Below are 24,282 nucleotides of genomic sequence, written 5' to 3'. Positions count from 1 at the left end.
TCTCGATTTCCATTTTTGTTTTTGCTTTTTTTGCGTGTGTCCATTCTGTCCCTCTCTTTCCCCACTCGTGCAGTTATTCAGGGAACCTGGCAACCTGGAACAGAGTTCTGTTTCCCATTAGTGAACAGACAGCTGTTATGGGCATAGGGTTGGGCGGTCTGTTCCACGTTTATGTCTGGCTCTCTTTGTGTTCAGTTGTGGCCTTGATCTTCTGAAGCAAACTGCATCCAAATTATCCAATCAATTTATTTATTTCATATGTAGCATTTTTAAGTGCACTGCAGCTTGATTTGTTCTCCTAACAGTCATGTAAAATTATTGAGGCCAGGAGGTATGGGGGAACTTGAAGTGTCTGGAACCTGGGGCTTCCATATAATACAGGTCTTCTGCCTTCTTAAACATATTGGCTCCCAGTGGAATAAGTTTTTCTTTTTCATAACTTCTCTTTGATGAGTACTTAAAGCTGCATGCAAGCTTTTCTGTCAGAGAGCGCCAAGAGGCCTATCTTCATTGTCTCTCCAGTTCCTTCCTCCCCAACAGTCACTTCCCTTTTCTCACAACCATGCTGTGTTGTTGCGGGAAGGGAAGCTATGCTTCCAGCCACAGGTAACATTGCTGCCGCTTTGCCTTTGAAGAGGGTGGACCCTGCCGGTCACTCTATTTTTTCCTCTTCCCAGATTCCCTCAGTCTTCATCCCGTGATGTCTGTGTTGCACCCCTAATGCACAAGAGCCCCGGCGTCTGGTTTCCATAGGGTTTTGCTCTTCCTGTTCTGTATCCTGTTTATCTCTCCACTAGTTCACTCTATTTTCCCCAGCAGAAACTGTCTACCAACTGACTGGGGAAAGATCAGTTAATGGTTAACAAAGCTCCACAGGGAAATGTGGTGGCAGAAATTAGCTCACTGTGGTTGTAGCTTGCTTTAATTATCTAATCATCTCCAGGAAAGCTGCTTCTCGTCTAAAGCCTGTTCCCTGCCTTTTAGAAACCTTTGAACCAAGGGCTATGACTTGCTAAAGTTCTCCTCTTTGGCTCTTTTCCCTATGTGTTGCTTTTGCTAACAGCGAAGCGAGGACCCGGTAGTCTGTTTTATCTGCTCTTGTAACAGCGATCAGAATCTGACCCCAGTTTTGACTTCAGAGGAATCACTGTGACAGGGTAATCGTGCCAGTAACTTAAGATCAGAACCCAGCCCCGACTCTTCAGCTTTGCCCATATTGGTCAGTGAAATGGTTTCAAGTTCACAGTGGCCTAACTGAAAACACAGCCCAGTGCAAACTCAGGTGTGTGAACTTCAGTCAGGCAATGGGCTGCGTTCTGGTATAGAAGCTTTTGTGCTTGCCTTTGAACCATCAGTGCTTTTGTGTATTTCTGGGTGTGTGAGGGCTACGCCTTCCCTCTTCAGGTTGAAGAAGAGAAGGGCCCTGACTTCCTGACAGAGAGGGCTGCTCTGTGGCAACCTCATTGACCCTGCCCTCTTTCCTCCTACAAGGGAGTGGCCATGTTTTCTGAATTCCCCAGAGAAGTGCAACCGGCATTCAAGGCTGCAAACTTCTTCAGGGCAGCATGCGTTGCTGTTCTCTCAGTCTGTGTCCCAGACGAATCTGACAGGGTGCAAAAACCTGGCCTGCCTTCTTGGAGCTGGAAATTGGAAACCAGCAGAAAGATTTTCCTTTTTTCTTCCAAGTGATTAAAGCTGCCAAAGACTGAAAGTGAGTTCATAACTCTGAACTTGGACGGTTGATTGAAGAGTAATGCAGAGAGAGAAAGTCAGAGAACAGAAAGGCAGAAGTTAACAGCAACAAGGTATCCTCGAGCTGGAGTTTCCTGTGTCATAGAACAGCAGATGTCTCCAAAGTTGGACTTCGGAATCCAAGAGCAACAGTGTGTGTTGAGACCGCAGACCTTCTGATAGAAGTAGAAACACTGGCAGCCTGGGACAAGAGAATGAGAAAGAGGATTGTGGTATTTTTAAAACTCTGATATATCAAAAAGGGAGCTAAGCAAAACAGTGCGAGAGAGCTTTGAATTGGTGAGGATCTTTGAATATCTTAAACCCAATGGATTTTAGGCTTTTCCTATGATTAACTGAGCCCATGTGTGGCATTGATACTAAAAGATGTATGTACAGTTGTGCATGTGATGTTAGGGCATATGACTAACATGTGCGTTTTCTGTGTGTCTGCATAGTTGTGCTTACATTATATGCAAGTGGTTTTATGCTTGTATTCAGAGTCTTGATGTCTGACTATATGAGAGCATACAACTTTCGCTTCAGGGTTGACTATGTTCATATTTGCCGTACCAGACAAGTACAACATTTTTCCGACTACATACACACTAACAGCCATCTGTGAACTCTAGGATGTGAATATAGGTAATTGGACTATTGCTTTTTTTTACAATTTAAATTTGTTTTTTTGAAATCATGGGTAGGTAAAGGGGCTATTACACATGGGCCTTGTTTTCTGTTGTTGCCATTTGTTCCTTAAAGGATTGGAAGGTGGTAGAAATCCTTTGTTGGCTATCGTGACTCTTGAATATATTGACATACACACCAGTACAACAAATTTGCAAAGTCTACTGTACTTTGCATAGAACAGTAACTAGGTTGAAGTCCAAGGCTGAAGGATGGCGGGGCGGGCCCTCCTGATATGCTGTGTCTCTGGGCTGCCTGGTGGTCAGATGGTAAGTGTTGCAGTCTGCAGAGTACCCGAGACCTTAGAATTGTGTGTGTTTGCTATTTTGGGGTTGCTTTGCTTTCTCTCTTGGTGTCCCAGCATCTTCTAAAGCAGTGGTTCCCAATCTTTTTGGCACCAGGGACCGGTTTTGTGGAAGACAATTTTTCCACAGACCGGGGAGGGAGGAGATGGTTTCAGGATGATACAAGTGCCCACAGAGCCAGGTGCTCTAGCGGCACAGCAGGCGGGGAAGCGGGCTGCTGCACCACTCGCCTTCCTGCCACTTCGCTGGTGCTGCTGGGCGCCCCCGCGGCACGGCCAGCGGGGAAGCAAGTGAGGAAGCAGGCTGTCTCGCTGCTTGCCTTCCCGTCACTTTGCTGGCGCTGCCGGGCACCCCAGCAGCACAGCAGGCGGGGAAGTGGGGAGGCAAGCGGGGAAGCAGGTTGCCTCGCCGCTCGCTTTCCCACCCCTTCACTGGTGCTGCCATAGAGTGGCGCTGGTGCGGCCCGGTTGCTAACAGGCCACGGACTGGTACCAGTCCATGGCCTGGGGGTTAGGGACCCCTGTTCTAAAGTTCTAATGTATTTCATTTCTTTGTCCACATAAAATCGGCTACATTGTTATTGCCAACTTAGCAGTCTTCTTCTCCAAGACCATAAAAGTTGCGGAGAGGAGGATTTGGTGCTTGTGAATGTGAAATCCAATGTGGAAGAGGTTCTCACCCCCCCACCAATTGCTTTTGATTATAGTGATATCTAACCATGATCCTCTATTCATTGATACAAATGTCGTTGTTCTGAAAAACCCATATCTGTGCAAAACAGTAAAGAGTCCAGTAGCACCTTTAAGACTAACCAACTTTACTGTAGCATAAGCTTTCGAGAGCCACAGTTCTCTTCATCAGATGTATGACAAATGCATATCTGTGCATTTAACTTCAATAAAGTGTGAGCACAGAATTTGCTTCCTCTGGGCAGGATGCCTTATCTAAGCAAATCTCTGACATGATGAACTGGTTTACAATTTGCCTTGAGGCCCCCTTCCTAGCATATCCTAAACACACCTAGCTAAATCTCTTCCTTTCGGAGATATGACTGTGAGCAAATATTTAGGGAGGAGATTTTGCTGTCTTTTAGAGATATGGACACTAATCTTTGGCAGACCTGGGAAACTAGAGTCATTCTGACAGATGGTGGTAGTACCACAAAACTTAATGTATTATTTGGACCTGGGATTTGTTTTTTTGGTCTCTAGATGAAAATTGCACTGGGCTTTTTTGTAGTTAATGCAGAGCTGTTACCTTGGTCTAAACACATGCTTGCTCACACACAGTAAAGGTACTGCCTCCAGTCTTGAGATGGTATCAGTGAATCCCCAGAGCCACGTTTCTGTCTCTCTACAGAAGACCCTGTTGTGGTCTGAAGTTTTGGTTCAGTGAATTAGATAGGCTTTAGACCATGTTCCTTTGCCATGTCACTTCATGGAAACTGCCAGCACAAAATAAGAATGGCCAGTGATCTAAGGCATCTCTTGTTCCATCTTGTAACTTGCTTAGTCATCTGATTTACCTATTGATTGCATTATCATAGCCAAAGCTGACAGGTTTTTTGCCTTAAAATTAATGAAGGTAGAAGCAAGCCTGGAGAATATGAAGCACGGCTGAAGCCTTTTGCTTCAGTGTTCTCTCCGTGTTTTGCTGTGTCTGAGAAACTCTGTTCCCCTGATCTGACCTTGAGGTCACAATCTCCTCTGTAAAGCACTAGTAACGTGATTGTGTAAACAGTCTGCTGTTAGGAATTTAGAAATGTTCTCTCATAACCTTCCTGGAACTGATATTCTAATGCATGAGAGAAGGTTAAATTGTTAAAACTGTCTACCTGATCTGCCTTACAGATTCCTAATGTTTAAGGCTTTGGAACCAATCAAAATCGCTATATTAACAGGGGGTGGAGTGTGTCATTAGTCTGTTGCTGGGAACAAACTGTTACATATTCCTTCCCGACAGTATGAAGAAATGGGGCTAGTCATGGAATTGGAGCGTCTTTGCATGCTGCCACGAATCACTTTGTTTCTTTCCCCTTTCCTGTGCTAGTCATATGTTACCTAGGAGAACTCTGTGGAGTGGTGGAGAGTGCCCTCAAGTCATAGCTGATGTATGGCAACCCCAGTGGGATTTTCAAGGCAAGAGACTAACAGAGGTGGTTTGCCATTGCCTGCCTCTTTAACCCTGGTCTTTGCTGGAGGTCTCTCATCCAATTACTAACCCAAGGCCGACCCTGCTTCGCTTCTGAGATCTGATGAGAGCAGGCTCACCTGGGCTATCACTCTGCAGTGTCTATGTCTTAGTGGGGTGTGTGTGTGTGTGTGTGTGTGTGTGTTGATGTGAGCTCCTCCCATGTGCAAATTGCATACCCTCAAACAATGGCTGTAATTGTTACCTTGTACTTGAGTGCTGATCACATTAAGACTTAAAATGCCTCTACAGCAGTGGTGGATGAGAGAATATATATTTGTGCTTGTGTGTAAAAATAGGAAAAAAGCAAAATAATGCTTCAAAATTCTACCTGTGGCATTGGCAAGGAAGTCTTACTGTTATTGCATTGAAGCATTACTAAAACAAGTGGTGGTGGGGAGAGTGCCCTCAAGTCATAGCTGACTTATGGCGACCCCAGGTGGGGTTTTCATGGCAAGAGACAAACAGAGGTGGTTTGTTGTTGCCTGCCTCTGCAACCCTTTGTTGTAGGTTCCCCATCCAATTACTAATCAAGGCCAACCCTGCTTAGCTTCTGAGATCAGGCTCACCTGGGCTATCCAGATCAGGGCACTGAAACAAATAAGTTGCTGCAAACATAGAACTGCAGGAGCAAAATGGCTCCAAGAAATTTACTTGGGATTAGCATGTGTTGGTAGGTTGAATTTGGGGCAAGGTTTTTGGCATATGGCTACAGTTAGAACCGTGCTAATGCAGAGAGAGCAAGGACCTCTTGAGCTTTCCACCTTTCTTTATGAAATCCAGGCCAGAGTTCAGCTTTAGGCAGCTAAACTAGTTTAGCCACAGTATTTCAACTGAGAAAAACTTTGGAGGCTGCAAGATAGCTGTTAGTCCTGGGATGTTGGTATTGGGTGGGAGTGGGGGTGGTGGGGGAGAGATTCTGGCTTTGCTAGATGGAGTTATCTGCAGCTGAGCTTCTGGTGAATTAATGGAGATGTTGTTTTAAAAAACTATTTGTGTGTGAAGCAAGGCTGTCTTTTACCAGACACAGATTAGTCCAGATATCTGTTTTCATCATGTGATATGGCTGGAAGAATGCCATTGACTTGAAATTTCTGTGTATAAACAACTCTTATAACAACAACAACAATAATACCCCCCTTCAGGACAACTTAATGCCCACTCAGAGCAGTTTACAAATTATGTCATTATTATCCCCACAATAGAGATGGGCACGAAATGGGGGGAGGGGGGAACGAACCCTGAGTTTCGTGATTCATCGTGTACCACGAACTCTCACGAAATTGTCCCGTTTCAAGAAATGATTCATTCAGTTCGTGATTTGTCAGATCCCGGGGCCCTACAATGGCCACCATACCCAGAGATGCCAAACTCTCAGGGAGACTTCAGCAGGCTCCTCTCCAGCCATCCTCCAAGTTTAGTGAAGATTGCAATACGTTGACCAGGAGACCGCCTCCCTTCTGTCCTCCTGGGTGCCACGGGGGTAGGGGTGGCCTCTGTTAAGCTAGGCCCCAGAGCCAGGCAATGCCTTGAGACTGGGGTGGGGTGGAGAAAAAAAGACATCCTCAGCCAACAACCTTCCCAGCAAGGACAAGAGCAGAAAATAAGAGAGAGGCTTTTCAGTCTCTTTTGAAGCAGCATCAAATCCAGCCCAAAGCTCTCAAATCTACTCTCACTCCTAATCCCACCAACAGGTCCTCCCTCTCCCTCTGTCTACTGAAACTGAATGCAGGAGATACTGAACTGTGCCTTATATAAGAAACACATAGAGCAGAACAGGACCTCTCTGGTTAGCAGACAGACCTGTCTAACAGGGTTTGGAGGGATGAGATTGGTGTTCCCATGGCTACAGTCCCCTTTATCACAAGCATCTCTCTTAAGCCATTTCCTCACAGCACAGCCCTCTTACCTTTGTAAAAACAAAATGTCCTAAATAATTCAGTTTTGCATAGCTTGTAGAAAGCCAGGTGAGTGGGAGCTTTCTTAACCTCTTCAGGCAGACCATTCCACAAGCTGAGGGCTGCTACAGAGAATGGACATGTGCAGACAGCTGCTGATTTTGCCATTTACAGAGTGGAACCTGCAGAAAGCTTTGTTCAGATGACCTAAGCTGTTGTGGCAGACCATAGGGAGCGAGGTGGTCCTGCAGATGTAAGGGACCAAGCCCATGAAGAGTTGTGTATGATAGCCAGAATCTTGACTTGAGCCCAGTAACTGATGGGTAGCCAACAAAATGACTGCAGAGTGGGAGTAATATACATGGTGTGCCCAGCTCCTGATAATAATCAAGCTGTGGTGTTCTGCACCAGCTGGAGTCTCAGAATTGACTTTGAGGGGAGAGCTATGTTAAATGTGTTACAGTAGTCTAGTCTGGATGTTACCATGGCATGAATCCAGGAGGCCAGATGGGCCATATCAGGGTATGGGGCCATCTTCCCGGCTAGCCTGGGTTTGGAGAAAGCCTTTTTTTGCAGCCGCATTAACTTTCTTCTCTAGCAGAAGTGCTAGATCCATTATAACTTCTAGGCTCTTAACTGAGTCTGCAAGAGTCAGTTGAAGACTGAAGGTTTTTTTAAAAAAACACCTGTTTTTGCTCTTCATCTCCTTTAGGTGGTTGATTAGAAATGAAAATTCTTACTAAACCTGTACTGTGTTTTAATCCACAACTGTTCCCACCAAGCTATTAAGGGTGAATTTGGTGCCCTAAAACAGAAAGTCTAGGGAAGAGCTGCTTTAAGGGCTTGGGAGACTTTTATTGACCCCTGTCAGGGTTTCCCTTGATATTCTGCGGATAAAGCTCTTTCAAAGAAAGAAATCTAGGGCACCAGTTTTTGTAAAATGTGGGTCCAAATGTCCAAGGGTTATCCTTGGACTGAATTCATATATACACAGCATAAAGAAAAAAATACTATAAAATATAGGATTAGGTAGGCAGAACAAGGAACTTTTGGAAAGTATTGCTTGATTTTTACAATTCAAGCCATTTCACAAAATAGTTGTGTAGCTTCTGGCCAACCTTTGATTTGGAGCTGCTCCCACCAAACTGTAAAAGGTAGAATGAGGAGAAAGCACTGCTCCTTGGATAACCATACCATCTTCTGGTTACAAAAGTAGCATTTCAGTTTGGAATTCCAGAAAAGGAAAACATGATGTGCAAGTTAGGAATATAAGTGGCAACTACCCAGAGCTAGTGTATATATTTCAGTGAACCTGTGGTAATCCCTAGATTTGCAGAATACTTATATAAAAACATAAGTAGCTAAAACATTTATGGACATAACCTTCAGAATCTGCTCATTTGCAGATTTCACATTTTAAAAGGTGCAAAAATGTAAAACAAAATAGTTAGGATCAGATAAAAGGAGGAAAAAGGACACTGGAGTGGGTAGGGGAGGGAAGAAATCATGGAACCTTGCAACAAGACAGGGCAAATGAGGGGTGGGGCTGGCAAGGAAGGTAGGATTTCCCTTCCTTGTACAGCCCTTTCTGTGCACATGCATGTATTTTTGCTGTATTGCACATTATATTATTATATTATGTTTGCATAAATTTGACAGCTGGGGTAGTATGGCGGTTAGAGTGTCAGATGAGGATCTGGAACAACCAGATTCAAATCCCCACTTTGCCATGCAAACTAGTGGGGTGGTTTGGCCCTGTTACCATCTTTCAGCCTAATCTACTTGCCTCGAAAAGAGGTTGTTGTGAGGATAAATTGGATTATGGAGGAATGATGTGATAAACTGCTTTGGTTACTGTTTGTTATTTATAGTCCGCCTTTCTCATGGAGACGCAAGGCAGTTTGCACAGTGTAAGTCAACGCTTATTATCACATCAAGTGTCCCCTTCCCTTTTTGGAGAGCATGAAAAGCCCCAATCTGCCTCTTGAATCAGACTGGAGAAGGGAATGTTGAAGTGCATTGGAGGTGCTCAGAACACTTTGGAAGTGCTGCACAACTAAGAGAATGATCCCCCAACCCTCTCTCATGCTTCAGGCTTGGGAAGGAGGGGTAGGGTTCAGCTGAGATATGCTTCCCAAGGCACTTGGAACACCTCTGAACCCCCCCCCCCCGCCCCAGTTTCCTGTCTCCAAACTTTAGTGGAGACACAATACTTGTTCACTGTGCTTTGGGGGCACTCTCATGTAACACGACTCAGATGAGTTCCAGTCTTCTGCTGTTTAGGACACGGAGTATACCATCTGGCCCTCGCACTGTGCTTTGGAGGCACTCAGAGCACCTGACACCACAGTTTGTGGATCCTTGCTAAATACAGGCCAGATTCTTTTCTGTTGCGAGTTGTTCCTATTAAAATGGAGGCCACATGTCCAATGTTAGGCAACAGACTGATGCTATCCAGGCCCATTTAGTTTTTGGCTCACATACTCTTGCACTCTGCCTCATGGAATCTGCATTATCAGTTGTCATTTTTTTTAAACAGTACTGAAGCACACGTCAGCAGTTTATGCTCAGAGTTCAGCCCCTGAAACCAACCAACCCTCCTTCCTGTAGTTGGGCTGTATGGTATTTTTTTTGTCCTTTAACATTTCCTGTCTGTCTTGATGACTCCCTGTTTCTGTGTGGCAACACCCTCTCGCTCCTCCTCCCCTTATCCTTTTGTATTGTTTTTTTTTCAAAATCTTCAAGAATCACAATCAGAATAAACAGTGCCCCAATCCTTTGAAAAAGAGACATGTTTTGGGTGTGCTGTTCCTTTAGTCATTGTTTTATCTTAATTCCACATGAAAATAGAGGGAGAAAAATTATGCTAGTGGGTGGCTTTTTATCTTTGCTAAAATTAAGATCATGGAGTTTAGAAAGTCACTAAAGAGCTAAGAGGCAGGGTGGAGTTTCAGGAAAGATCAGTCTCTAGAAACAGCTCTAGTAATGTATATCCTGTGGTTGGAATTTGCATGCCTTGCATCTGGCCTTTTCCATTCTTGATGGCTGTTTCATGCGACACCACAAAAAATATGAATTGCCTTCTTGGCTATAGTGAGCTCCTATTATTCATCCCAAACATGTTGCTTTGAGGTTTTTAGTGGGTTGTCATAGCTGTTAGGCCCATTCTTCCTGAATCCATCCAATTCTTTTAAAAACCCATCACGACACAGCGGCCAGCACCGTCTAGGGGTAATGATGACTCTCTTAAGTTAATTATGCTTGATTTAAGTACTTCCTTTTGCCTGTCCTTACTTAATCTGCCCTCACTCCGTATCATCAGGTGACTCTGCCTAGGTGGGGGTGTGAGTGAGAGAGAAATTTCTGCCCAGCTTCTGCTCCATTCTGCTCATAATTTTGTGACTCTTTATACCCCATAAGAGCGGGCCCTCATGCTGGATTAAAAACCCTTATAGAGAAGGCACTCCAGTCCCTTCTTTGATTCAGTTCCTGTTTTCTATACTGTTATCAGCTGTAAGGCAGCTTTTTTGAAACTGAACAATTGAAAATCTGTGCAGTATTCCAAACACTGGCCATGTCAAGCTTTTATATAATGGCATTATGATGCTATATTACAATCTTGTCTCGAACAGTTCCCAATGTTAAAGTTTCTGTTTTATTGCCGTAGATCATTGACTTACCATTTTCAGTGAACGTTTCACCACAGTGGCCAGTTCAGACCCCACCAGTTCATGTGTGATTGTAGAAATTTATGTCCCAGTCCTTTCTGTTGGCCATTCATCCACTTCAGAGGGAAGTTCTAATTCCCCAATTAGAAAGCTAGCCTAAACATTGGGTGCTTGATTAAAAGTAGCAGTCATATCAAGACTGCCCATTTTTAATCAATCACATGTGGGCAGAAGTGTTGCAGGATTGGCTGAGAGGGGGTTCCTGAAAGAGGGAGGTATAGTAGAAGGGATTAATGCAGTCAAGGGGTATTAGTCTAACCAAAGCACTTGAGGTAACTTGGGAATGTGGATAACTCTGATTTTGTGAAATTAGAGTCAGCCCTGGATCTAGCATTCATACCCACAAAGCAGTGCTTCCTCTTCCTTGGCTTTCGGCCTAAAATAATCTTTAAGTCTTGGTGCCTTTCAGCTGAGTTTTTCTGCTTGTTGCCAAGTTTCCGACATGTCGTTTTTTGTCTCTGCAGAGAGCACTTGAGGCATGCAAAGCAATTAAATTCAGCTCATGTCTTCATCTGGCAGGCAACTGCTCCTATCCCCTGGGGCACTGGGTCAATTTCATAGCTTCAGTGGGACTGTGTGTGTATGAGCATGTATGTGTCTTAATGTTTGAACTCCTTTTAAAGGGATGTGCTTTTTGACTAACCCAAACTTCTGACTACTTCATTTTGGTGGTGGCATTGAAGTGGTAGATTTCCATAGCCTGAAAAGACATGATACCTGTTTGAGTTTAGGAAAAAAATTCAGAGTCATAAGAAGAGACCTGTTGGACCAGATCAATGGTCCATCTAGTCCAGCATCCTATCTCCTCCAGTGGCCAACCAGTTACTCTGGAGGGCCAGCAGCAGGGCATAGAGATGGAGGCCTTTCCCTAAAGTTGCCTCCTGGCACTGATATTCTGAGGTTTACGGCTCTGGATCCCTTTAGTCTCCCTGGCTAGTAGCCACTGGTAGACCTATCCTCCATGACTCTGTCTAATCTTCTTTTGAAGCTGTCTGTGCCTGTAGCCATCACTACATCCTCTGGCAGTGAATTCCACATTTTAATCACCCATTGAGTAAAGAACTGTTTCCTTCTGTCTGTCCTGAATCTACTGCCCATCAGGATGCCCTTGAGTTCTAGTATTCTGGGAGGGGAGAAAAAGTTCTCTCAATCTACTCTCTCTACCCTGTGCATAATTTAATAAACCTCTGTCATGTCCTCCTTTGTCATCGAAATTGAAAAGTCTTTTTCTGCCATTCCTCATTGGAAAAGTGCTCCAACTCCTTTTAATTGCCCTCATCTTCTATACTTTTAAAAGCTCTGCAGTTGTCTTTTTTTGATCCAGTGACCAAAACTGCACACAATATTCCAAATGAGGCCGCATCACATCTATATAGAGTCATTATAATACTGGCTGTCTTGTTTTCCGTCCATTTCCTAATAATTCCCAGCAGAGTTTTTTACTTATGTGGTATTCTAGGCCAGTATTTTCATTGAGCTACAACCCAAGGTCTCTTTCTTTCTCAGTCTCAGCAAGATCAGACTCCATTAGCATATTCTTAAAGCTGTGATTTTTTTGCTCTGAAGAAGGGAGCTCTGACTCATGATGAAAGCTTACACTCTGAATATCTTGTTGGCCTCCGAGGTGCTACTGGACTAAAATTCTGCTGTTCTACTGCAGACCAACATGGCTACCCACCTAAACTTTGTCCCATTATGTATCACCTTACTATTGCCTTCGCTCAGTTGCCAGCACTGCTTCCCACTCACCCAATTTCCGGAGATCCTCCTAGAGCATTTCACAGTCAGCCTTGGTTTTCACCAAGTTGGTTAATTAATCGTGAGAAGAAGGGGTATAGGAGATTTAGGGAGAATAAAGTTGGTGACGGTGAATCTGAGAAAATGATGTTTAATTATTCATGTGTAGAATGAAAGATGCAGGAATGTGTGAAAGAATGCATGTGTGTATATATGTAAATATCATGTCTGAGGATTCCGGAGGTTTGAGACTATGAAAGTGCCTTGGGTGGTGCTACTTAATATGTTGTCGGCTTATTCTTTGACAGAATGGTGGTATATAAATTTAAATAAACTGGCCGGAGGGCTACAACTATAAATGTGTGCATAGTTGTACTTGCATGTAAACTGCACGTGCATGGGAGAGAGATGTGCAGTGCTGCAAGCGTCTATCCTTTCCCCTCCCCCACCACTAGTTTGAGTAGAAGCTTCCAGAATAAATCTAAAGCTGTTTCTCAGGAGGGACTAGTTGGAAGGGATTCTGTTCTAGTTTTTGCTTCCAGTCATACTTCTGCTGTTTCCCTCCAAAGCTGGTCCTTAACTATGTTCCTTAGAAACCTAGTTGGCTGATAGTTTCCAGTGGGTAGCCATACTGGTCTCTAGTAGAAGAGCAAAATTTGGGTCTAGTAGCACCTTAAAGACCAACTACATTAAGTTCATCTTCGTTCTTCTGTGCCTCCACACATGGGACTGCGCAGGCGCAGGCCAGCCGCCGGAGAATTTTCTAGAGCTTCTATGGCTCCGAAGGGGCCGTTTGTCGCGCGCCTCAGCGACCGTTTTCCCGCCCAAACGGTCACGTGATCCTCCAGCGACCAACGGCCCCTTCCCTCAGTTCTCTTCTTGCCGCCGCTTGGAGAGAACGTGAGCTTCGTTGCTCTGTGCTTTTTTGTGCTTCGTGCTTTATTCTGACTGATTGCTTGGCTTTTGACTTCGGACTTCGTGACCTCGACTATTCTTCGGATCTCGTTTTGGACATTGTTGTGGACTCGGTAATTTGACTCGGACTGTTTTTGACCTTCCTTTCGCGTGCCCCTGAAGATGGCCTCAAAGGCTCTCTTCAAGCATTGCCTCCAATGCCACACGAAAATGGCCAAAACCGATGGCCATGAACTGTGCCTGTTCTGTTTGGGAGAGACCCATAATGTGACGGCCTGTAAAATTTGCCAGGGCTTCACCAGCAAGGCCCGGCAGGAGCGCAAGGCCCGATTGAATTCCTCCCTGTGGCAGAAGGTCATGTCCGGAGGCGCTCCGTTGCCCTCCTCCAAGGCCGGCCCAAGCCCCTCTGCCGAACGGCATTCCAGAGCTGGCTCAGTGGCCTCCGCGAGGTCGGGGTCGAAACCGCGTCCCCCGAGTACCTCGGCGTCGAGAGCGGCCTCTCCAGCGCAGGGACCGGTGCGGCCGCCCCGTAGCGCTTCATCTACCAGGTCGGATCCGAGACCAGCTTCGGAACCGAGGATCCTGGTACCGAGTCCCCGGTCGGAACCGACGGCCGGATCGGTTCCGACGAAGCCTAAGAGGTCGAAGCCGAGGTCCCCTTCGAAGGCGAGGAGCGCGTCGGTTCCGAGTTCTTCTTCGGAACCACCGAAGAAGAAGAAAAAGACCAAGCACCATCGGTCGCCGCGTCCCGCTCCTCAGGAGGAGGTCATCGTGCTTCCTCACACGCCTTCCCCTCATCTGGGCTCCCCGGAGCCAGAGGACATCTCCGTGCAGGTGCCGGATCCGATGGCCTTCGAGACGGTGCCCGCGGAATTCTCGTCGGGGCCGGAGCCGAGCCCGCACCATCGGAGCCGACCATCGCTTGCCCTTCGGTCGCCGAGGCTGGAACCGAGCCCGTCTCCTCGTCGGAGCCGTCCGTCGCCTGTCCGTCCGTCTCCACCTCTGGTCGGTCGTGAGCGGCATGGTTCCGGGGACAGTGTCCGATCAGTCCGGTCCACTGCGTCCCGGCATCGGCAAGCTTCCTACCTCCCCTCGCCATACCGTTGCCAATGGGAGGGGGCACCTGCGGGCTTCTCCGTGTCGGAACCGAGGCCTTCGACGTCGAGGTCGGCGTGGGCTCCCCCTCCGCTCCAGGTTCCGGAATCCCAGCTCGGTTCCGATGAGGAGGATGTCGAGAGCTTTGGCGGCTACCAGTCGGAGTCCTGGTCCGAACCATCGCCGGCTGAGGAGCTAGTGCCATCTGCGGACTCGCCATTCGAGGACCTCCGCATCTACGCCGATCAGATGGCAAGGATGGCCAAGGCTCTCGAGATGGACATCTCTTCGGCACTTCCCCAGACCAAGGACAAGCTCCTCAAACGTATCTATGGAGATAATCCGGCGTACGTAGGCTTCCCCATGCTCGAGGGTATTGAGGAGATTGTGGAGAAGGTGTGGCAGGTGCCCTGTGATCAACCTCCAACGTCCAAGCGCATCGAGCAGCTTTACAAGATCAAGCAGGGCACCTGGCCGGCGTTGGTGAAACACCCTCCACCTTCCTCCTTGGTCACAGAGGAGTTCAACCCCCGACGATCGGGTCACTCCTCGGTGCCTGCCGATAAAGAGGGCAAGAAGCTTGATGCCATGGGCAGGCGCCAATACATCGTCGCTTCGCTGGGTCTGAGGATTGCCAACTACCAGACCATCATGGCAGGGTACCAGCTGTACCTCTGGGAGAAGTTGGCATCCTATACCCGGGACCTCCCTCCTGAGCAGAAGGCTGTGGTGTCCCTGCTACAGACGGAGGCTGTGAGGCTGTCTAAGCAGCAGATGAACGCTGGGAGCCACGCTGCTGACACTGCTGCTAGAGGGATGGCGTCGGCGGTGGTCCTCAGGCGCCACTCCTGGTTGCGGTCTACGGCCCTGTCCCAGGAGGTGCATTCCAGGGTGGAGAGCATGCCCTTTGAAGGGGACTCGCTGTTCTCCAAATCGACCGACGAGACCCTGAAAAAGAAAAAAGAGGACAGGCAGACGGCGCGGTCCTTGGGTCTGGCTCCAGCGGACGAGCCCTCCTCCAGGTCACGGTACGCTCCCCGGTCCGGCCCTTACCACTACCAGGGCAGATACCAACAGCAGCGGCCGGGCTATCATCAGTATCCTGCCTACCAGCAGCGGCCCTACCCTCCCGCACAACAGCAGAGGAGGCGTCGGCCCTTCAAACCTCGTCAGGCACAGCAACCGGCCCTGCAGAAAGAACAGCAGGGCGCCGGGAGGCAGTACTGACAGGTCACGCCAGCCGTATCCCTGAACTTTTCGGACAGACTTAGTCCACTCCTCTCTGAGTGGGAGTCAATAACATCTGACTCATGGGTCTTAATTATTGTTGAACTGGGGTACGGGCTGGAGTTTGTTGAGCTGCCTAGATGCAGTTCACCCCTGACAGCTGTCAATAACACTATGGCCGAGCTGGATGCGGAGATCGTGTCGCTCTTGGCCAAGGGTGCTGTGGAAGAATTGCCCTATGACGACTCTGTAAAGGGTTTCTTCTCTAGGTTCTTCCTGGTCCCTAAGAAGGATGGGGGCTTACGTCCCATCTTAGATCTGAGGGGCCTTAATGCCTTCCTCAAGGTGACCAAATTCAAAATGGTAACGTTGGCGGCTGTGATCGCCTTGCTGAAACAGGGGGATTGGTTTGCGGTTCTTGACTTAAAAGACGCATACTTTCACGTGGGCATACGGAAGGAGCACAGGAAATACCTGAGCTTTGTTTACCGGCAAAGGGTTTTCCGGTATAAGGTGCTCCCCTTTGGCCTGTCCACTGCCCCACGAGTGTTCACTAAATGTGTGGCCCCTGTGGTTTCCTTCCTACGGGAAGAAGGTTGTACTATCTTTCCGTACCTCGATGACTGGCTCATCGTGGCTGACTCAGAGTCTAGGCTGGTGCAGGACATTGGCTTGGTACTTAGCACGTGCCAACGCCTGGGGCTCCTGGTGAACTTGGAGAAATCCAAACTGGTGCCCAACTGCAAGGTGTCCTACATTGGTGCACTTTTGGACTCTGTGGAGGGTAAGGCCCTGCTCCCCTTGGAGAGGGCTCGGTCCCTAAGGGGTCTAGTGTCCATGTTTAAAAGGAACCGGTTCCAGTCTGTGCGCGCTATCCAGTGCTTACTAGGGCATATGGCAGCGGCCACCTCTGTGGTGCCTTTCGCTAGGCTGCGTATGCGCCCTCTCCAGAACTGGTTTGTGCAGAGGTACGATGCTCTACTGCACCCTCCGTCCCTCAAATTCTCTATCCCGAGGGTCATCCTCTCCTCCTTGGACTGGTGGCTGTCTGATGACAACTTGTTTAGAGGGACCCCTTTTGGGTATCAACACCATGACATCACGGTTACCACTGATGCCTCTCTGATGGGATGGGGTGCTTACTGTGGTGATGTGGCTGTGCAAGATGTCTGGTCTGACAGGGAAAAGACCCTCCATATCAATGTGCTTGAACTAAGGGCCATTCGTTTCGCACTTGTGTCTCTTACAGCACTGCTGAGAAATCGTCATGTCTTGGTGCAGACGGACAACACGACTGCCATGTACTACGTGAATCAGCAGGGGGGCACAGTGTCCATGGCCCTGTGCCGGGAAGCCACACTCACTTGGCAGTGGGCTATCAAGAACGGCGTGTCGCTCCGTGCTATACACGTGGCTGGGTCAGACAATGCCCGGGCAGATGCCCTCAGCAGGGTCCCTTTACTGGAACACGAGTGGGAACTGAACGTAGAGTACGTTGGGCCGATCTTCCAGATGTGGGGTCATCCAGTGATAGATGTGTTCGCCACTGCGGCGACCACCAAGGCCCACACGTTCTGTTCCAGGGCAGGGAGCGACCCCCTCTCTATTGGGGATGCCTTCCAGTTTACGTGGACGCAGGGCTTGCACTACATGTTTCCTCCGTTCCCCTTGATTCCCAGGGTCCTGTGCAAGATAGAGGAGGACGGGACGGACTGCATCCTAGTGGCCCCCTTCTGGCCACGGCAGGTTTGGTTCCCGAAGCTCCTGCGGATGTCCAAACGGACGTATGTGAGTCTGCCTCCTCGGCAAGACCTTCTCCTAAACGGGAGCCTAGTCCACCACGATCCCAAGCAGCTGCACCTAACGGCTTGGCGGATCGTTCCTCCCCGATAGGCTTTACTGACGAGGTACAGAGGGTCCTCCTGAATGCTCGTCGGCCATCCACTAGGCGCGCTTATGCGGCCAAGTGGCGCAGGTTTGAGCTCTGGGCACTTGCCAGAGGGGTGGTGCCTGACAGCAGTCCCTTGGGGGTTGTATTCGAGTATTTGTGCCACTTGCGTGGTATGGGCTTGAAGGTTTCCTCCCTCAAGGTCCACCTGGCAGCGATAGCAGCTGCTCACACCCGAATTGAGGGTGCTACGGTGTTTTCTCACCCACAATCCCGCCAGTTCCTTAAGGGCATGTACAATCTTTACCCACCTGTGTCTGCGCCAGTGCCTCGGTGGTCACTGTCCTTGGTGCTCTCACATCTCATGTTGCCTCCATTTGAACCTATGGCTACATGCCCCTTGGATATGCTATCCTACAAGGTAGCATTCTTGGTGGCCGTCACGTCGGCCAGAAGGGTCAGTGAACTGTCTGCACTGCGGTCTGACCCTCCCTTTCTTGTGTTTCATCCCAACAAGGTGGTCCTGCGTCCCTGCCTTGAGTTCCTGCCCAAGGTGGTGTCCGCCTTCCACCTCTCGCAGGATATCTCACTGCCTGCATTCTTTCCTCAACCCTCCTCTAAGGGGGAAAAGGCCCTCCATACCCTAGACTTGAAGAGGGCCCTAGCCTATTACCTGGATAGGACGAAGGGATTCCGCTCCAGTCCTCACCTGTTTGTATGTTTTGGGGCCAAGGACAAGGGTAACAGGGCTTCCTCACAGACCCTGTCTAGGTGGATTGTGACGGCCATTAGCAAGGCCTATTCCCTAGCAGGGGTGGCTTGCCCGCTTCATGTCAGAGCCCACTCCACGCGGTCCCAAGCATCCTCTTCGGCACTCCTCAGGGGGGTGCCCCTGGTTAACATTTGTAAAGCAGCCACATGGTCCTCTGCAGACACCTTTGTCAGGCATTACGCCGTTGATGTCAATGCGGAGCAGGATGTATCTGTGGCCAAGGCTGTCTTACACTCCCTCTTTTCCTGAGGGAGTTTTGGTATGACTTTCTTGACGTACCTGTTGGGTACCCTTGAGTGAAAGTGTGTATATATGTACCTGGGGGTGTGTATATATGTAAATATTGAGTATTTATGTGTCCTTACACAGTATTTTTACATAGATGTATATATGCATATCTATTTATTGTTGATCTTGTTTGCTTAATAAAATTGTGTTGGACTTCACCCCCGCCTTCCTTATTGTGTGAAGCTTGGTACACTCCCATGTGTGGAGGCACAGAAGAACGAAGATGAAAACAGGGTTAACATACCTGTAACTTATGTTCATCGAGTTCTTCTGTGCTGACACACAACCCTCCCTCCTACCCCGCTGTGAACTCCAATGCACAATACTGTGATGGCTGTAACGGATATTGGTGTTTTTAAGGTGTTATGGCTGAAGTGTGTTGGTCAAGCGGCGGCAAGGGAGAACTGAGGGAAGGGGCCGTTGGTCGCTGGAGGATCACGTGACCGTTTGGGCGGGAAAACGGTCGCTGAGGCGCGCGACAAACGGCCCCTTCGGAGCCATAGAAGCTCTAGAAAATTCTCCGGCGGCTGGCCTGCGCCTGCGCAGTCCCATGTGTGTCAGCACAGAAGAACTCGATGAACATAAGTTACAGGTATGTTAACCCTGTTTGTTTTGACTCTCGAAAGCTCATATCCTGGAAATACAGTTGGTCTTTAAGGTGCTGCTAGTTGCCTGATGTGATTATAGAGAATTCCATTTTTAAGGTCCAGCGGCATTGCAGTGGGTGTGATGGAAAGGAAGGTAAATCTGAAATTTTCCATCTAAAGTTTTAAAGGGTGTCTCTGTCACTGACAAAGCAGAGCAGTTGTATAAAAATCTGTGAGTCAAGCCACTAGTCCAACACTGGTCTTTAAAACAGGAGTGGACCAGGAACTTTCTGATCTCTCATTGAAATCGCATTCAAATAAAGAGAAGGTGGGACAGATGGGGTAGCATGCCCCACACCATACACTACTGCCTGCAAATCCAGTATCCCATTATTCTGAACAACAGGATTGTGTTCCTTCGATAGCTCAGCTGGTAGAGCAGAGGACCGTAGAGTGCATCTGAATAGTCATCCTTAGGTCGCTGGTTCGATTCCGGCTCGAAGAAAATAATTTTGGGAGTTGGACTAGATGACCTTGGAGGTCCCTTTCAACCCTATGATTTGAATCCAGTGGCACCTTAGAGACCAACAAGATTTTCAAAGTATAAGCTTTCAAGAGTTAAAGCTCCCTTTTAAAAACTTGTTGGGCTCTAAAGAGCTACTGGACTCAAATCCTGCTGTTCGACTTTGGACCAGTACAACTATTCACCTAAATCCATAATCCGCCCTGAGCCTGCTGGTGTGGGCAGGGTGGAATATAAATCAAATAAATAAATAAAAATTATTCTGAGTGCAGATCTTGTTTTTGTTGTTACACCATTTACACATATTACTCTTACCTTTTCCAGCTTGGTTATAGTCTCTTCTGATTTTCTTAAGGCCTTGAGGAACACTACTGAACAGTCTCTTGGCGTATATCTGGTGGCTTGGTGAATTTGGCTTTTGGAGCTGATGTGGTACTAAGATGGCCTTGGCTCCCTTGTAGAGAAACGTGGCAGTATTAAGCAATTGTGGCAATGATATCTAGCTCCATCCTGCTATCATGACCCTCAGCCAAAGTCCCTTTGTGTATTACGTGTTGCTGAGCAGCTGAGTTGTTTCTGTAACGCAAGCTCCTGCTTCCAAATTGCTTCTTCTGGCATCCATGGATGGAACATGGAATATATGCTTGGTTCCAAAACTAAAGGCAGCAGAAGTGCCAAACTCTTGTTCTTTTATATTTTTTTAGTGGCCTCAGGGAAATGAAGCTTGTTGCTGCTTTTATTCTCAGCTCATCCATCCCATATTTTGTAGCATTGACCACCCTTGCAAGAGCCTCATGTTTTCATCGTTTTCAGGCCATAAGTGGATGCTCTCGCTGTGTCTGCAGCCCTTTGGTTCTCTGCAAAGCATTTTGGGAAATCATCCTTCCGAGCTAAAAGACTTGAATGGTGGTGTGAAGTTTCGGGAAACAAACAGTAATGCTATATAAATAATGTCATTAGAAGTCATATATCAGCACTGACACACACACACCCCCACTTCACAACTTCTGGTCTTTGTTTTGTAAGCCATAGGAAAACACATCACATTTTGAGAGGACCTCTATTTTTTTTTTAAGTAGGAGAGAAAAATAGCTCCTCTTCAAAGGTTTGAAAGCAAACATGTTTTATTGTGCCAGTCTTGCTGGGGCTGGCATTCTTCCTCTTGACTGTTCTGTCAAATTGAAGAAATGTTCTACCTAGATATCTGTACCATATACAATATATATACCCATGCAGAAACACTTACCTGCCAAAGAATTTGTTCTAGAGTTAATAGTAATAATTATGCAGATGTGCACCATTGGCATAGGATACCAATCACCTTACCCGTACGTACTTTTCCAAATTATGTTCCCAAGCAAAGAATGGCCATTGTTGGAGTCTTAACTTACTGGCATATTGGTTCAAGTTCTGTTTTGAACCCCAAACTCCCATCTTCCTTACAAATATGCCTTAATTAACCTTTCCTGGGAGGAAACTATCTTTTTTTTAAAAAAATGTTTTTTATTGGATTAGATTATAATATCATTCAGCACGTTCATTACCCCCTTGTAAGTCTATTTCTAACCCCCTCCCTTTCCTCCCCCCTTTTTAGTTGACTTCCAACAGTTTTCCAACCCTTAGTCTATTTTATTACTTAATTACTTAATATCTCATATACCCTGTTAAACACACACTTAATACTCTTTTCTCTAAGCTTATTAAATCTCTACTAAAAATATCTCTATATCTCTATGGTACAAGTTTCCCTTTAAATACCTCAGGTAAACCATATATTCTACCTAAAATAATGCTAGCATAATCATATATATTAGCAATCAAGATATTAAAAATATAACATTACATCCATTTTACTTTCCGATTATCTAAACTCTTTACTTTCCACAATCCTCCTCATTCTAATATTAACTTAAACTCTAATATTCTATTACACACCCATCTTTTACTTTTTCTTGTTCTGAGCTTATTTTAAGTCTCTAAGGTAACTGTTATACTCAAATATCTATTATATACTCTTTACTTAAACTATATATTGTACATAATATCTAGCTAGCTTAATCTTATATATCTTATATATCCATAGTAAAACATCTATTATTTAATACTCTATAATTTTTACTTTTATCATAACCCCAATGGTAGCTTAGATTTCTATAATTATATTCCCCCTTTCCCGGTAAAGTCACTTCTCTCTTCTTCTTCTATTACATTTCAATAATTATCGAACTACCACAGTTCCCCTTTCACATCCCATTTTTTTTCTAGATATTGTTTCAGTTTCTCCCAATCTGCATTAAATTGTCCTGGATCAAGATCTTTAAGTTTTCTTGTCATTTTGTCCATCTCAGCCATGTACAGCAATTTATAGATCCAATCTTCTGTAGTTGGTATTTCTTGTACTTTCCATTTCTGCGCATATAAAAGTCTTGCTGCTGTAATCATGTAAAATAACAATGTTCTATACTGCATTGGAACATCTTCCATTCCCAAGTTCAGTAGCAGCAATTCTGGGTTCTTATTTATTTGGGTTTGCAAAACCTCATTAATTACTTCAATTATATCTCCCCAGTATTGCTTCGCTACCTCACAAGTCCACCACATGTGGTATAATGATCCTTCATGTTTTTTACATTTCCAGCATTTATTCGACATACTAATATTTCCTAGCGCAATTTTCTTTGGTGTCAAGTACCAACGATAAATCATTTTGTAGACATTCTCTTTAATACTTGTACATGTTGTAATCTTCAAAGTCGTTTTCCACAGGTATTCCCACGCCTCCATTGTTATTTCTTTGTGAAAATTTATAACCCACTTCACCATCTGGACTTTTACTGTCTCATCCTCTGTAAACCATTTTAAAAGTACTTTATAAATCCTTGAAATTTCCTTTTTACCTTCTTGAAAAATTACATCTTCTAATTCTGAATTCTCCATTCTTATTCCTCCTTTCAAACAGTCCGAATTGTAAAGATCTCTGATCTGTCTATATTGAAACCATCCATAACATGGAGACAGCTCTTCTTCTGTTTTTATTCTCAATTTTGAAAATTCTACTCGAGTTATCTCCTTGTAGGTTAAACATTGCTGCTCATTATCAACAGCTCTCGGATCTATTACTTCATACGGAACCACCCAAGAAGGAATTCCATCTTGTAGGTAATTTTCATACTTCTTCCAAATTGTGAAGAGGCTTCTCCGGATATAGTGGTGTATAAACATAGAATCTGCTTTTACTTTATCGTACCACAAATATGCATGCCATCCAAATGTTTTTTTGTATCCCTCCAAAGCCAATAACTTGCGGTTTTTCAATGTCATCCATTCTTTTATCCATGCCAAACATATTGCTTCGTGATATAGTCTTAGATTGGGCAGCTGCATTCTACCTCTCTCGTTAGCATCCTGCAATACTTTCATCCTGGGAGGAAACTATCAAAGCTCTCTCAACTCTGGAAGTTAGACTGATCCCTTCTAGAAGCATGTTTATTTGATGTAAGCTAAGCATTTCACATATTTACTGGTTTGGCTCAACCCTTTGTGGGGGATAAGTGGGTTCTCTTAGTTGAGAGACAAAATTGTGGCTGAACATGTTCAGCATTAAAAGCTTTGGCAAAATAGACAAACGTTAGTATTGCTGTTTAAGTTCTGGGAAGCAAATAATTTTTTCCTAACTGGCAGTTGGTGTCAGGACGTTCTTTTGTTATAATGTTGACTCAAAATGCCAGCCGGTGTTTACTCAATCAGTGCTGCTTGTTGGGAATTTCTCCTGCTAATACACCTTTCCTCTTCAGGCTGGAGTTTTAAAAGAAACAGATGAAAAGAAGTGGATTTTAACATGGTAATCTTAAGTAGTGTTATAACCTTCTGAATACCTGCACTTCCATGAACAAATCAGAAATGCTCTTGTTTTTTTCCCGGCACTTACAAGTTCTGTGTGTTCAGGTGTCTTGTCAAATCAGTAAAAAACTACAATCTTATAAGCTAATGTGGGACTGACTTGGGGATAATTTTTAAAAATCCATGATCCAAGGAAGTGACTTTGCAAATCTTTGAGTTTCCATTACTTAGCCGACTGCGATGAAATACACTAAATTTCCATATTCTACTTCAGCTTTTTCAAATATGTCATAACTGGCAATGGTGAGGGGCACAAACAAGAAGAAAATTCACAATTTTGATCACTTCTTCCATCACATCATGCAGTGAATTGCAAAGTTCACAGCACAAACTTGCCTGATGAATGATGCAATGGAAGCAGGGTATACCAGCCTTCTATTTTAACTTGAAAAAACTGCTGAAACCATCTGTGTTTTCCCCCTCTTTTATTTTAGGTTCCCCATTTGTGGCAAGCAAATTAATTTTTTCCCATGTTTAATCCAAACCTCTCACATTTCTTCCTGGCAAATTCCAGTATATCTGGCCTCACCACAGGTTTTAAGTGGGGACAAAACTAGTAATTCTTTCTGCACTTCAAAGTTTTCAGATACCAATCTTATCCAGATACAGAACTGTACTCTCTCATATTGGTGGACTCATTAAACACAAAACTAAATACCAGAGGGGAGTTCAGTTCCTTTTTCAATTGTTCTACCGTGTTCTCAGCCAAATATTTCCTGCTTTGGTTGTTGGGGGTTTTCCGGGCTGTCTTGCCGTGGTCTTGGCATTGTAGTTCCTGACGTTTCGCCAGCAGCTGTGGCTGGCATCTTCA

General features: G+C 45.8%; 1 protein-coding gene and 1 non-coding gene across 10 annotated transcripts in view; both read left to right on the top strand.

Moving 5' to 3' along the window:
- Positions 1-24,282, top strand: part of MGAT1 (alpha-1,3-mannosyl-glycoprotein 2-beta-N-acetylglucosaminyltransferase) — a 54,189-nt gene that overhangs the window by 15,764 nt on the left and 14,143 nt on the right. The window contains exon 1 of one of the 9 annotated variants that reach the window (XM_054976123.1): positions 1,520-1,711. The exons of 4 other annotated variants lie outside the window; for them this stretch is intronic. The gene's annotated coding sequence lies outside the window, so the exon portion shown is untranslated. Of the gene's footprint in view, positions 1-1,519; positions 2,032-2,675; positions 2,688-24,282 lie in introns of those variants that run through there. 4 more of the 9 variants (XM_054976119.1, XM_054976117.1, XM_054976115.1 and 1 more) reach the window with 4 other exon arrangements.
- TRNAY-GUA (transfer RNA tyrosine (anticodon GUA)) lies at positions 19,464-19,553 on the top strand. Its single transcript is given in 2 exon segments — positions 19,464-19,500; positions 19,518-19,553. It is a non-coding gene; the product is annotated as a tRNA-Tyr (tRNA).

Source organism: Eublepharis macularius, chromosome 4 (assembly GCF_028583425.1).
Source record: "Eublepharis macularius isolate TG4126 chromosome 4, MPM_Emac_v1.0, whole genome shotgun sequence".
NCBI classification, from domain to species: Eukaryota; Metazoa; Chordata; class Lepidosauria; order Squamata; family Eublepharidae; genus Eublepharis; species Eublepharis macularius.
The sequence above is the reverse complement of the archived record's forward strand: the minus strand, read 5'-3'. Positions and strand labels throughout refer to the sequence as shown.